Source organism: Balaenoptera physalus (assembly GCF_965194825.1).
Source record: "Balaenoptera physalus genome assembly, chromosome: 14".
Lineage (NCBI taxonomy): Eukaryota > Metazoa > Chordata > Mammalia > Artiodactyla > Balaenopteridae > Balaenoptera > Balaenoptera physalus.
Genome location: NC_138893.1, coordinates 97820025 through 97833445, shown reverse-complemented (window position 1 = coordinate 97833445; position 13421 = coordinate 97820025).

Below are 13421 nucleotides of genomic sequence, written 5' to 3'. Positions count from 1 at the left end.
TTCTGGTTTTGACACTTTTTCAGCATGGCCCTTTTGACCGATGGGAAGCGCGACTTCTTTGTAGCGCTGATTTGCCTTTCCAGGTTGCTTGGTTGGCCAAAAAGGGCGTATGCGTTTTTTCCTGAATATATTCAGGAAAAAACGCATACGCCCTTTTTGGCCAAGGGCATCATTGTCGAGGTTTTGCCGCTTTTCCTGTGCTTTAAAGGCGATTCGAATCTCCCTCCTGAAATCTGTTTCCTGCAATTCTGCCTTGCTTTCCAATCCTCTTCGTTGCCTTCCCTCAATATATTTGTGGACGAGAGTCATCATTTATAAGTCTGCAGGTTTGTGAATTGCAGTGCCCCTGAGCTCCATTTTTCAACTCGCTTTCTTGGGAGCTGGCCGCAAAAGCGCAGGATTGCTTGAGGCCCTATTCTGGTCCCGGGCGGCAGGCTGAGCCTGTGGTTAATTCTTCTTCCTGATGGGAAAATAGAGTGACCTGTGCCTGTCCCAACACCTAGAGCTAATCTCTCATTGGTTCCCCCTCTTCCCGTTCATCCTCAGGACAAATTGCAACCTGTACCAAACAGGAGGTTAAAGGTGCTGATTCTCCAAGGAGGGAGATTGCTAGTAAAGTGGCTGGAATGGCAAACCCGAGCACAAGGAGATGAGAAATGAGGTGCGTTTTGAAAACCTTTCCGGATCACACAGTGTACCATCTTCTGGGTTTCTCATGCATGCTTTCGATGTAGGAAGATGCCCTTGAACCTGGAGATTTGGGACCCATGGGATGGGTACCATGCAGTATTACTTTAAAGGGTCTGCGTTTGCTCACCCAACCTCACCAAACCTCTCAGCCCCAAGAGTTTCCACCCTTATGTCTCAATCAGCTGTGGGTCTAGATATGGTCAATCCAGGTGGCATCACAGCCCCTGAACGAATTTTGTAAGAATTTCTCTCTCTTTAACTGTCTTTGTTTCACGGGTTTTTAAAAGTAATTGATTTTTATAATGGGGTTTACCTGCTTTTCACTGCTGTGTTTTTGCCGCTTTACACCCACTTGACTCACTTACAGAGAGATATCAATGCATAGGTTTTAAGATTCTTACTAGTCAGATATATTCTTGGGCGGTGAATAGGGGGTGTTGAGTCCAATTCACTGAGCAAGGAGTAGGTCTTGTCTATTACCTATTGGGTTTATGGAACGGTATCTGAGCTAATTTGAAACCCTTGTTTTATGCATCACCCCACCTCACCTTTCCCGTTAAGCAGCCATAGTGTGTTTTCTAAACGTGTTACCAGGCTCTGATTTGTAATTCAGTTCAAGGGTAGCGGTTTTTATATTCCCTCTATAAGTGATATCTTATGATAAGTATCTTTTTCTGTGTGACTTATTTCACTTAGAATCGTCCTACCTAAATCCACTCATCTTGCTGCTACTAGCCTTATGACGTTGATTTCATGGCTGAGTGATATTCCATTGTACATAAGGACCACAACTTCTTTATCCATTTTTCTCTTTCCTGGGATATTTAAGGTGTAACGAAGTGGAGGTTCTTGTCAACAGAGCAGCCCTAAACTTTGGGGTGCCTGTGTCTTGCTGATTTTTAGTTTTCCCAATTTATACGCCCATGAGTGGAAGTGCCCTATGCTCCCTAAGCTGATTTTTTTCGATGTTTCAGGACACACCGTGCACTTCTCCAGAGTGGCTGTTGGCAATTTACATCCCGCCCATCAGCGTAGCCAGGCTCCCGTTTCTCCATGGCCTGTTTTGCATTTCTGGTTTTGACACTTTTTCAGCATGGCCCTTTTGACCGATGGGAAGCGAGACTTCTTTGTAGCGCTGATTTGCCTTTCCAGGTTGCTTGGTTGGCCAAAAAGGGCGTATGCGTTTTTTCTTGAATATATTCAGGAAAAAACGCATACGCCCTTTTTGGCCAAGGGCATCATTGTCGAGGTTTTGCCGCTTTTCCTGTGCTTTAAAGGCGATTCGAATCTCCCTCCTGAAATCTGTTTCCTGCAATTCTGCCTTGCTTTCCAATCCTCTTCGTTGCCTTCCCTCAATATATTTGTGGACGAGAGTCATCATTTATAAGTCTGCAGGTTTGTGAATTGCAGTGCCCCTGAGCTCCATTTTTCAACTCGCTTTCTTGGGAGCTGGCCGCAAAAGCGCAGGATTGCTTCAGGCCCTATTCTGGTCCCGGGCGGCAGGCTGAGCCTGTGGTTAATTCTTCTTCCTGATGGGAAAATAGAGTGACCTGTGCCTGTCCCAACACCTAGAGCTAGTCTCTCATTGGTTCCCCCTCTTCCCGTTCATCCTCAGGACAAATTGCAACCTGTACGGAACAGGAGGTTAAAGGTGCTGATTCTCCAAGGAGGGAGATTGCTAGTAAAGCGGCTGGAATGGCAAACCCGAGCACAAGGAGATGAGAAATGAGGTGCGTTTTGAAAACCTTTCCGGATCACACGGTGTACCATCTTCTGGGTTTCTCATGCATGCTTTCGATGTAGGAAGATGCCCTTGAACCTGGAGATTTGGGACCCATGGGATGGGTACCACGCAGTATTACTTTAAAGGGTCTGCGTTTGCTCACCCAACCTCACCAAACCTCTCAGCCCCAAGAGTGTCCACCCTTATGTCTCAATCAACTGTGGGTCTAGATATGGTCAATCCAGGTGGCATCACAGCCCCTGAACGAATTTTGTAAGAATTTCTCTCTCTTTCACTGTCTTTGTTTCACGGGTTTTTAAAAGTAATTGATTTTTATAATGGGGTTTACCTGCTTTTCACTGCTGTGTTTTTGCCGCTTTACACCCACTGGACTCACTTACAGAGAGATATCAATGCATAGGTTTTAAGATTCTTACTAGTCAGATATATTCTTGGGCGGTGAATAGGGGGTGTTGAGTCCAATTCACTGAGCAAGGTGTAGGTCTTGTCTATTACCTATTGGGTTTATGGAACGGTATCTGAGCTAATTTGAAACCCTTGTTTTATGCATCACCCCACCTCACCTTTCCCGTTAAGCAGCCATAGTGTGTTTTCTAAACGTGTTACCCTGCTCTGATTTGTAATTCAGTTCAAGGGTAGCGGTTTTTAAATTCCCTCTATAAGTGATATCTTATGATAAGTATCTTTTTCTGTGTGACTTATTTCACTTAGAATCGTCCTACCTAAATCCACTCATCTTGCTGCTACTAGCCTTATGACGTTGATTTCATGGCTGAGTGATATTCCATTGTACATAAGGACCACAACTTCTTTATCCATTTTTCTCTTTCCTGGGATATTTAAGGTGTAACGAAGTGGAGGTTCTTGTCAACAGAGCAGCCCTAAACTTTGGGGTGCCTGTGTCTTGCTGATTTTTAGTTTTCCCAATTTATACGCCCATGAGTGGAAGTGCCCTATGCTCCCTAAGCTGATTTTTTTCGATGTTTCAGGACACACCGTGCACTTCTCCAGAGTGGCTGTTGGCAATTTACATCCCGCCCATCAGCGTAGCCAGGCTCCCGTTTCTCCATGGCCTGTTTTGCATTTCTGGTTTTGACACTTTATTCAGCATGGCCCTTTTGACCGATGGGAAGCGAGACTTCTTTGTAGCGCTGATTTGCCTTTCCAGGTTGCTTGGTTGGCCAAAAAGGGCGTATGCGTTTTTTCCTGAATATATTCAGGAAAAAACGCATACGCCCTTTTTGGCCAAGGGCATCATTGTCGAGGTTTTGCCGCTTTTCCTGTGCTTTAAAGGCGATTCGAATCTCCCTCCTGAAATCTGTTTCCTGCAATTCTGCCATGCTTTCCAATCCTCTTCGTTGCCTTCCCTCAATATATTTGTGGACGAGAGTCATCATTTATAAGTCTGCAGGTTTGTGAATTGCAGTGCCCCTGAGCTCCATTTTTCAACTCGCTTTCTTGGGAGCTGGCCGCAAAAGCGCAGGATTGCTTCAGGCCCTATTCTGGTCCCGGGCGGCAGGCTGAGCCTGTGGTTAATTCTTCTTCCTGATGGGAAAATAGAGTGACCTGTGCCTGTCCCAACACCTAGAGCTAGTCTCTCATTGGTTCCCCCTCTTCCCGTTCATCCTCAGGACAAATTGCAACCTGTACGGAACAGGAGGTTAAAGGTGCTGATTCTCCAAGGAGGGAGATTGCTAGTAAAGCGGCTGGAATGGCAAACCCGAGCACAAGGAGATGAGAAATGAGGTGCGTTTTGAAAACCTTTCCGGATCACACGGTGTACCATCTTCTGGGTTTCTCATGCATGCTTTCGATGTAGGAAGATGCCCTTGAACCTGGAGATTTGGGACCCATGGGATGGGTACCATGCAGTATTACTTTAAAGGGTCTGCGTTTACTCACCCAACCTCACCAAACCTCTCAGCTCCAAGAGTGTCCACCCTTATGTCTCAATCAGCTGTGGGTCTAGATATGGTCAATCCAGGTGGCATCACAGCCCCTGAACGAATTTTGTAAGAATTTCTCTCTCTTTCACTGTCTTTGTTTCACGGGTTTTTAAAAGTAATTGATTTTTATAATGGGGTTTACCTGCTTTTCACTGCTGTGTTTTTGCCGCTTTTCACCCACTGGACTCACTTACAGAGAGATATCAATGCATAGGTTTTAAGATTCTTACTAGTCAGATATATTCTTGGGCGGTGAATAGGGGGTGTTGAGTCCAATTCACTGAGCAAGGAGTAGGTCTTGTCTATTACCTATTGGGTTTATGGAACGGTATCTGAGCTAATTTGAAACCCTTGTTTTATGCATCACCCCACCTCACCTTTCCCGTTAAGCAGCCATAGTGTGTTTTCTAAACGTGTGACCCAGCTCTGATTTGTAATTCAGTTCAAGGGTAGCGGTTTTTATATTCCCTCTATAAGTGATATCTTATGATAAGTATCTTTTCTGTGTGACTTATTTCACTTAGAATCGTCCTACCTAAATCCACTCATCTTGCTGCTACTAGCCTTATGACGTTGATTTCATGGCTGAGTGATATTCCATTGTACATAAGGACCACAACTTCTTTATCCATTTTTCTCTTTCCTGGGATATTTAAGGTGTAACGAAGTGGAGGTTCTTGTCAACAGAGCAGCCCTAAACTTTGGGGTGCCTGTGTCTTGCTGATTTTTAGTTTTCCCAATTTATACGCCCATGAGTGGAAGTGCCCTATGCTCCCTAAGCTGATTTTTTTCGATGTTTCAGGACACACCGTGCACTTCTCCAGAGTGGCTGTTGGCAATTTACATCCCGCCCATCAGCGTAGCCAGGCTCCCGTTTTTCCATGGCCTGTTTTGCATTTCTGGTTTTGACACTTTATTCAGCATGGCCCTTTTGACCGATGGGAAGCGAGACTTCTTTGTAGCGCTGATTTGCCTTTCCAGGTTGCTTGGTTGGCCAAAAAGGGCGTATGTGTTTTTTCCTGAATATATTCAGGAAAAAACGCATACGCCCTTTTTGGCCAAGGGCATCATTGTCGAGGTTTTGCCGCTTTTCCTGTGCTTTAAAGGCGATTCGAATCTCCCTCCTGAAATCTGTTTCCTGCAATTCTGCCTTGCTTTCCAATCCTCTTCGTTGCCTTCCCTCAATATATTTGTGGACGAGAGTCATCATTTATAAGTCTGCAGGTTTGTGAATTGCAGTGCCCCTGAGCTCCATTTTTCAACTCGCTTTCTTGGGAGCTGGCCGCAAAAGCGCAGGATTGCTTCAGGCCCTATTCTGGTCCCGGGCGGCAGGCTGAGCCTGTGGTTAATTCTTCTTCCTGATGGGAAAATAGAGTGACCTGTGCCTGTCCCAACACCTAGAGCTAGTCTCTCATTGGTTCCCCCTCTTCCCGTTCATCCTCAGGACAAATTGCAACCTGTACGGAACAGGAGGTTAAAGGTGCTGATTCTCCAAGGAGGGAGATTGCTAGTAAAGCGGCTGGAATGGCAAACCCGAGCACAAGGAGATGAGAAATGAGGTGGGTTTTGAAAACCTTTCCGGATCACACGGTGTACCATCTTCTGGGTTTCTCATGCATGCTTTCGATGTAGGAAGATGCCCTTGAACCTGGAGATTTGGGACCCATGGGATGGGTACCATGCAGTATTACTTTAAAGGGTCTGCGTTTGCTCACCCAACCTCACCAAACCTCTCAGCCCCAAGAGTTTCCACCCTTATGTCTCAATCAGCTGTGGGTCTAGATATGGTCAATCCAGGTGGCATCACAGCCCCTGAACGAATTTTGTAAGAATTTCTCTCTCTTTCACTGTCTTTGTTTCACGGGTTTTTAAAAGTAATTGATTTTTATAATGGGGTTTACCTGCTTTTCACTGCTGTGTTTTTGCCGCTTTACACCCACTGGACTCACTTACAGAGAGATATCAATGCATAGGTTTTAAGATTCTTACTAGTCAGATATATTCTTGGGCGGTGAATAGGGGGTGTTGAGTCCAATTCACTGAGCAAGGAGTAGGTCTTGTCTATTACCTATTGGGTTTATGGAACGGTATCTGAGCTAATTTGAAACCCTTGTTTTATGCATCACCCCACCTCACCTTTCCCGTTAAGCAGCCATAGTGTGTTTTCTAAACGTGTGACCCTGCTCTGATTTGTAATTCAGTTCAAGGGTAGCGGTTTTTATATTCCTTCTATAAGTGATATCTTATGATAAGTATCTTTTTCTGTGTGACTTATTTCACTTAGAATCGTCCTACCTAAATCCACTCATCTTGCTGCTACTAGCCTTATGACGTTGATTTCATGGCTGAGTGATATTCCATTGTACATAAGGACCACAACTTCTTTATCCATTTTTCTCTTTCCTGGGATATTTAAGGTGTAACGAAGTGGAGGTTCTTGTCAACAGAGCAGCCCTAAACTTTGGGGTGCCTGTGTCTTGCTGATTTTTAGTTTTCCCAATTTATCCGCCAATGAGTGGAAGTGCCCTATGCTCCCTAAGCTGATTTTTTTCGATGTTTCAGGACACACCGTGCACTTCTCCAGAGTGGCTGTTGGCAATTTACATCCCGCCCATCAGCGTAGCCAGGCTCCCGTTTCTCCATGGCCTGTTTTGCATTTCTGGTTTTGACACTTTATTCAGCATGGCCCTTTTGACCGATGGGAAGCGAGACTTCTTTGTAGCGCTGATTTGCCTTTCCAGGTTGCTTGGTTGGCCAAAAAGGGCGTATGCGTTTTTTCCTGAATATATTCAGGAAAAAACGCATACGCCCTTTTTGGCCAAGGGCATCATTGTCGAGGTTTTGCCGCTTTTCCTGTGCTTTAAAGGCGATTCGAATCTCCATCCTGAAATCTGTTTCCTGCAATTCTGCCTTGCTTTCCAATCCTCTTCGTTGCCTTCCCTCAATATATTTGTGGACGAGAGTCATCATTTATAAGTCTGCAGGTTTGTGAATTGCAGTGCCCCTGAGCTCCATTTTTCAACTCGCTTTCTTGGGAGCTGGCCGCAAAAGCGCAGGATTGCTTCAGGCCCTATTCTGGTCCCGGGCGGCAGGCTGAGCCTGTGGTTAATTCTTCTTCCTGATGGGAAAATAGAGTGACCTGTGCCTGTCCCAACACCCAGAGCTAGTCTCTCATTGGTTCCCCCTCTTCCCGTTCATCCTCAGGACAAATTGCAACCTGTACGGAACAGGAGGTTAAAGGTGCTGATTCTCCAAGGAGGGAGATTGCTAGTAAAGCGGCTGGAATGGCAAACCCGAGCACAAGGAGATGAGAAATGAGGTGCGTTTTGAAAACCTTTCCAGATCACACGGTGTACCATCTTCTGGGTTTCTCATGCATGCTTTCGATGTAGGAAGATGCCCTTGAACCTGGAGATTTGGGACCCATGGGATGGGTACCACGCAGTATTACTTTAAAGGGTCTGCGTTTGCTCACCCAACCTCACCAAACCTCTCAGCCCCAAGAGTGTCCACCCTTATGTCTCAATCAACTGTGGGTCTAGATATGGTCAATCCAGGTGGCATCACAGCCCCTGAACGAATTTTGTAAGAATTTCTCTCTCTTTAACTGTCTTTGTTTCACGGGTTTTTAAAAGTAATTGATTTTTATAATGGGGTTTACCTGCTTTTCACTGCTGTGTTTTTGCCGCTTTTCACCCACTGGACTCACTTACAGAGAGATATCAATGCATAGGTTTTAAGATTCTTACTAGTCAGATATATTCTTGGGCGGTGAATAGGGGGTGTTGAGTCCAATTCACTGAGCAAGGAGTAGGTCTTGTCTATTACCTATTGGGTTTATGGAACGGTATCTGAGCTAATTTGAAACCCTTGTTTTATGCATCACCCCACCTCCCCTTTCCCGTTAAGCAGCCATAGTGTGTTTTCTAAACGTGTTACCCTGCTCTGATTTGTAATTCAGTTCAAGGGTAGCGGTTTTTATATTCCCTCTATAAGTGATATCTTATGATAAGTATCTTTTTCTGTGTGACTTATTTCACTTAGAATCGTCCTACCTAAATCCACTCATCTTGCTGCTACTAGCCTTATGACGTTGATTTCATGGCTGAGTGATATTCCATTGTACATAAGGACCACAACTTCTTTATCCATTTTTCTCTTTCCTGGGATATTTAAGGTGTAACGAAGTGGAGGTTCTTGTCAACAGAGCAGCCCTAAACTTTGGGGTGCCTGTGTCTTGCTGATTTTTAGTTTTCCCAATTTATACGCCCATGAGTGGAAGTGCCCTATGCTCCCTAAGCTGATTTTTTTCGATGTTTCAGGACACACCGTGCACTTCTCCAGAGTGGCTGTTGGCAATTTACATCCCGCCCATCAGCGTAGCCAGGCTCCCGTTTCTCCATGGCCTGTTTTGCATTTCTGGTTTTGACACTTTATTCAGCATGGCCCTTTTGACCGATGGGAAGCGAGACTTCTTTGTAGCGCTGATTTGCCTTTCCAGGTTGCTTGGTTGGCCAAAAAGGGCGTATGCGTTTTTTCCTGAATATATTCAGGAAAAAACGCATACGCCCTTTTTGGCCAAGGGCATCATTGTCGAGGTTTTGCCGCTTTTCCTGTGCTTTAAAGGCGATTCGAATCTCCCTCCTGAAATCTGTTTCCTGCAATTCTGCCTTGCTTTCCAATCCTCTTCGTTGCCTTCCCTCAATATATTTGTGGACGAGAGTCATCATTTCTAAGTCTGCAGGTTTGTGAATTGCAGTGCCCCTGAGCTCCATTTTTCAACTCTCTTTCTTGGGAGCTGGCCGCAAAAGCGCAGGATTGCTTCAGGCCCTATTCTGGTCCCGGGCGGCAGGCTGAGCCTGTGGTTAATTCTTCTTCCTGATGGGAAAATAGAGTGACCTGTGCCTGTCCCAACACCTAGAGCTAGTCTCTCATTGGTTCCCCCTCTTCCCGTTCATCCTCAGGACAAATTGCAACCTGTACGGAACAGGAGGTTAAAGGTGCTGATTCTCCAAGGAGGGAGATTGCTAGTAAAGCGGCTGGAATGGCAAACCCGAGCACAAGGAGATGAGAAATGAGGTGCGTTTTGAAAACCTTTCCGGATCACACGGTGTACCATCTTCTGGGTTTCTCATGCATGCTTTCGATGTAGGAAGATGCCCTTGAACCTGGAGATTTGGGACCCATGGGATGGGTACCACACAGTATTACTTTAAAGGGTCTGCGTTTGCTCACCCAACCTCACCAAACCTCTCAGCCCCAAGAGTGTCCACCCTTATGTCTCAATCAACTGTGGGTCTAGATATGGTCAATCCAGGTGGCATCACAGCCCCTGAACGAATTTTGTAAGAATTTCTCTCTCTTTCACTGTCTTTGTTTCACGGGTTTTTAAAAGTAATTGATTTTTATAATGGGGTTTACCTGCTTTTCACTGCTGTGTTTTGGCCGCTTTACACCCACTTGACTCACAGAGAGATATCAATGCATAGGTTTTAAGATTCTTACTAGTCAGATATATTCTTGGGCGGTGAATAGGGGGTGTTGAGTCCAATTCACTGAGCAAGGAGTAGGTCTTGTCTATTACCTATTGGGTTTATGGAACGGTATCTGAGCTAATTTGAAACCCTTGTTTTATGCATCACCCCACCTCACCTTTCCCGTTAAGCAGCCATAGTGTGTTTTCTAAACGTGTTACCCTGCTCTGATTTGTAATTCAGTTCAAGGGTAGCGGTTTTTATATTCCCTCTATAAGTGATATCTTATGATAAGTATCTTTTTCTGTGTGACTTATTTCACTTAGAATCGTCCTACCTAAATCCACTCATCTTGCTGCTACTAGCCTTATGACGTTGATTTCATGGCTGAGTGATATTCCATTGTACATAAGGACCACAACTTCTTTATCCATTTTTCTCTTTCCTGGGATATTTAAGGTGTAACGAAGTGGAGGTTCTTTTCAACAGAGCAGCCCTAAACTTTGGGGTGCCTGTGTCTTGCTGATTTTTAGTTTTCCCAATTTATACGCCCATGAGTGGAAGTGCCCTATGCTCCCTAAGCTGATTTTTTTCGATGTTTCAGGACACACCGTGCACTTCTCCAGAGTGGCTGTTCGCAGTTTACATCCCGCCCATCAGAGTAGCCAGGCTCCCGTTTCTCCATGGCCTGTTTTGCATTTCTGATTTTGACACTTTATTCAGCATGGCCCTTTTGACCGATGGGAAACGAGACTTCTTTGTAGCGCTGATTTGCCTTTCCAGGTTGCTTGGTTGGCCAAAAAGGGCGTATGCGTTTTTTCCTGAATATATTCAGCAAAAAACGCATACGCCCTTTTTGGCCAAGGGCATCATTGTCGATGTTTTGCCGCTTTTCTTGAGCTTTAAAGGCGATTCGAATCTCCCTCCTGAAATCTGTTTCCTGCAATTCTGCCTTGCTTTCCAATCCTCTTCGTTGCCTTCCCTCAATATATTTGTGGACGAGACTCATCATTCATAAGTCTGCAGGTTTGTGAATTGCAGTGCCCCTGAGCTCCATTTTTCAACTCGCTTTCTTGGGAGCTGGCCGCAAAAGCGCAGGATTGCTTCAGGCCCTATTCTGGTCCCGGGCGGTAGGCTGAGCCTGTGGTTAATTCTTCTTCCTGATGGGAAAATAGAGTGACCTGTGCCTGTCCCAACACGTAGAGCTAGTCTCTCATTGGTTCCCCCTCTTCCGCTTCATCCTCAGGACAAATTGCAACCTGTACGGAACAGGAGGTTAAAGGTGCTGATTCTCCAAGGAGGGAGATTGCTAGTAAAGCGGCTGGAATGGCAAATCCGAGCACAAGGAGATGAGAAATGAGGTGCGTTTTGAAAACCTTTCCGGATCACACGGTGTACCATCTTCTGGGTTTCTCATGCATGCTTTCGATGTAGGAAGATGCCCTTGAACCTGGAGATTTGGGACCCATGGGATGGGTACCACGCAGTATTACTTTAAAGGGTCTGCGTTTGCTCACCCAACCTCACCAAACCTCTCAGCCCCAAGAGTGTCCACCCTTATGTCTCAATCAGCTGTGGGTCTAGATATGGTCAATCCAGGTGGCATCACAGCCCCTGAACGAATTTTGTAAGAATTTCTCTCTCTTTCACTGTCTTTGTTTCACGGGTTTTTAAAAGTAATTGATTTTTATAATGGGGTTTACCTGCTTTTCACTGCTGTGTTTTTGCTGCTTTACACCCACTTGACTCACTTACAGAGAGATATCAATGCATAGGTTTTAAGATTCTTACTAGTCAGATATATTCTTGGGCGGTGAATAGGGGGTGTTGAGTCCAATTCACTGAGCAAGGAGTAGGTCTTGTCTATTACCTATTGGGTTTATGGAACGGTATCTGAGCTAATTTGAAACCCTTGTTTTATGCATCACCCCACCTCACCTTTCCCGTTAAGCAGCCATAGTGTGTTTTCTAAACGTGTTACCCTGCTCTGATTTGTAATTCAGTTCAAGGGTAGCGGTTTTTATATTCCCTCTATAAGTGATATCTTATGATAAGTATCTTTTTCTGTGTGACTTATTTCACTTAGAATCGTCCTACCTAAATCCACTCATCTTGCTGCTACTAGCCTTATGACGTTGATTTCATGGCTGAGTGATATTCCATTGTACATAAGGACCACAACTTCTTTATCCATTTTTCTCTTTCCTGGGATATTTAAGGTGTAACGAAGTGGAGGTTCTTGTCAACAGAGCAGCCCTAAACTTTGGGGTGCCTGTGTCTTGCTGATTTTTAGTTTTCCCAATTTATACGCCCATGAGTGGAAGTGCCCTATGCTCCCTAAGCTGATTTTTTTCGATGTTTCAGGACACACCGTGCACTTCTCCAGAGTGGCTGTTGGCAATTTACATCCCGCCCATCAGCGTAGCCAGGCTCCCGTTTCTCCATGGCCTGTTTTGCATTTCTGATTTTGACACTTTATTCAGCATGGCCCTTTTGACCGATGGGAAGCGAGACTTCTTTGTAGCGCTGATTTGCCTTTCCAGGTTGCTTGGTTGGCCAAAAAGGGCGTATGCGTTTTTTCCTGAATATATTCAGCAAAAAACGCATACGCCCTTTTTGGCCAAGGGCATCATTGTCGATGTTTTGCCGCTTTTCTTGAGCTTTAAAGGCGATTCGAATCTCCCTCCTGAAATCTGTTTCCTGCAATTCTGCCTTGCTTTCCAATCCTCTTCGTTGCCTTCCCTCAATATATTTGTGGACGAGACTCATCATTCATAAGTCTGCAGGTTTGTGAATTGCAGTGCCCCTGAGCTCCATTTTTCAACTCGCTTTCTTGGGAGCTGGCCGCAAAAGCGCAGGATTGCTTCAGGCCCTATTCTGGTCCCGGGCGGTAGGCTGAGCCTGTGGTTAATTCTTCTTCCTGATGGGAAAATAGAGTGACCTGTGCCTGTCCCAACACGTAGAGCTAGTCTCTCATTGGTTCCCCCTCTTCCGCTTCATCCTCAGGACAAATTGCAACCTGTACGGAACAGGAGGTTAAAGGTGCTGATTCTCCAAGGAGGGAGATTGCTAGTAAAGCGGCTGGAATGGCAAATCCGAGCACAAGGAGATGAGAAATGAGGTGCGTTTTGAAAACCTTTCCGGATCACACGGTGTACCATCTTCTGGGTTTCTCATGCATGCTTTCGATGTAGGAAGATGCCCTTGAACCTGGAGATTTGGGACCCATGGGATGGGTACCACGCAGTATTACTTTAAAGGGTCTGCGTTTGCTCACCCAACCTCACCAAACCTCTCAGCCCCAAGAGTGTCCACCCTTATGTCTCAATCAGCTGTGGGTCTAGATATGGTCAATCCAGGTGGCATCACAGCCCCTGAACGAATTTTGTAAGAATTTCTCTCTCTTTCACTGTCTTTGTTTCACGGGTTTTTAAAAGTAATTGATTTTTATAATGGGGTTTACCTGCTTTTCACTGCTGTGTTTTTGCCGCTTTACACCCACTTGACTCACTTACAGAAAGATATCAATGCATAGGTTTTAAGATTCTTACTAGTCAGATATATTCT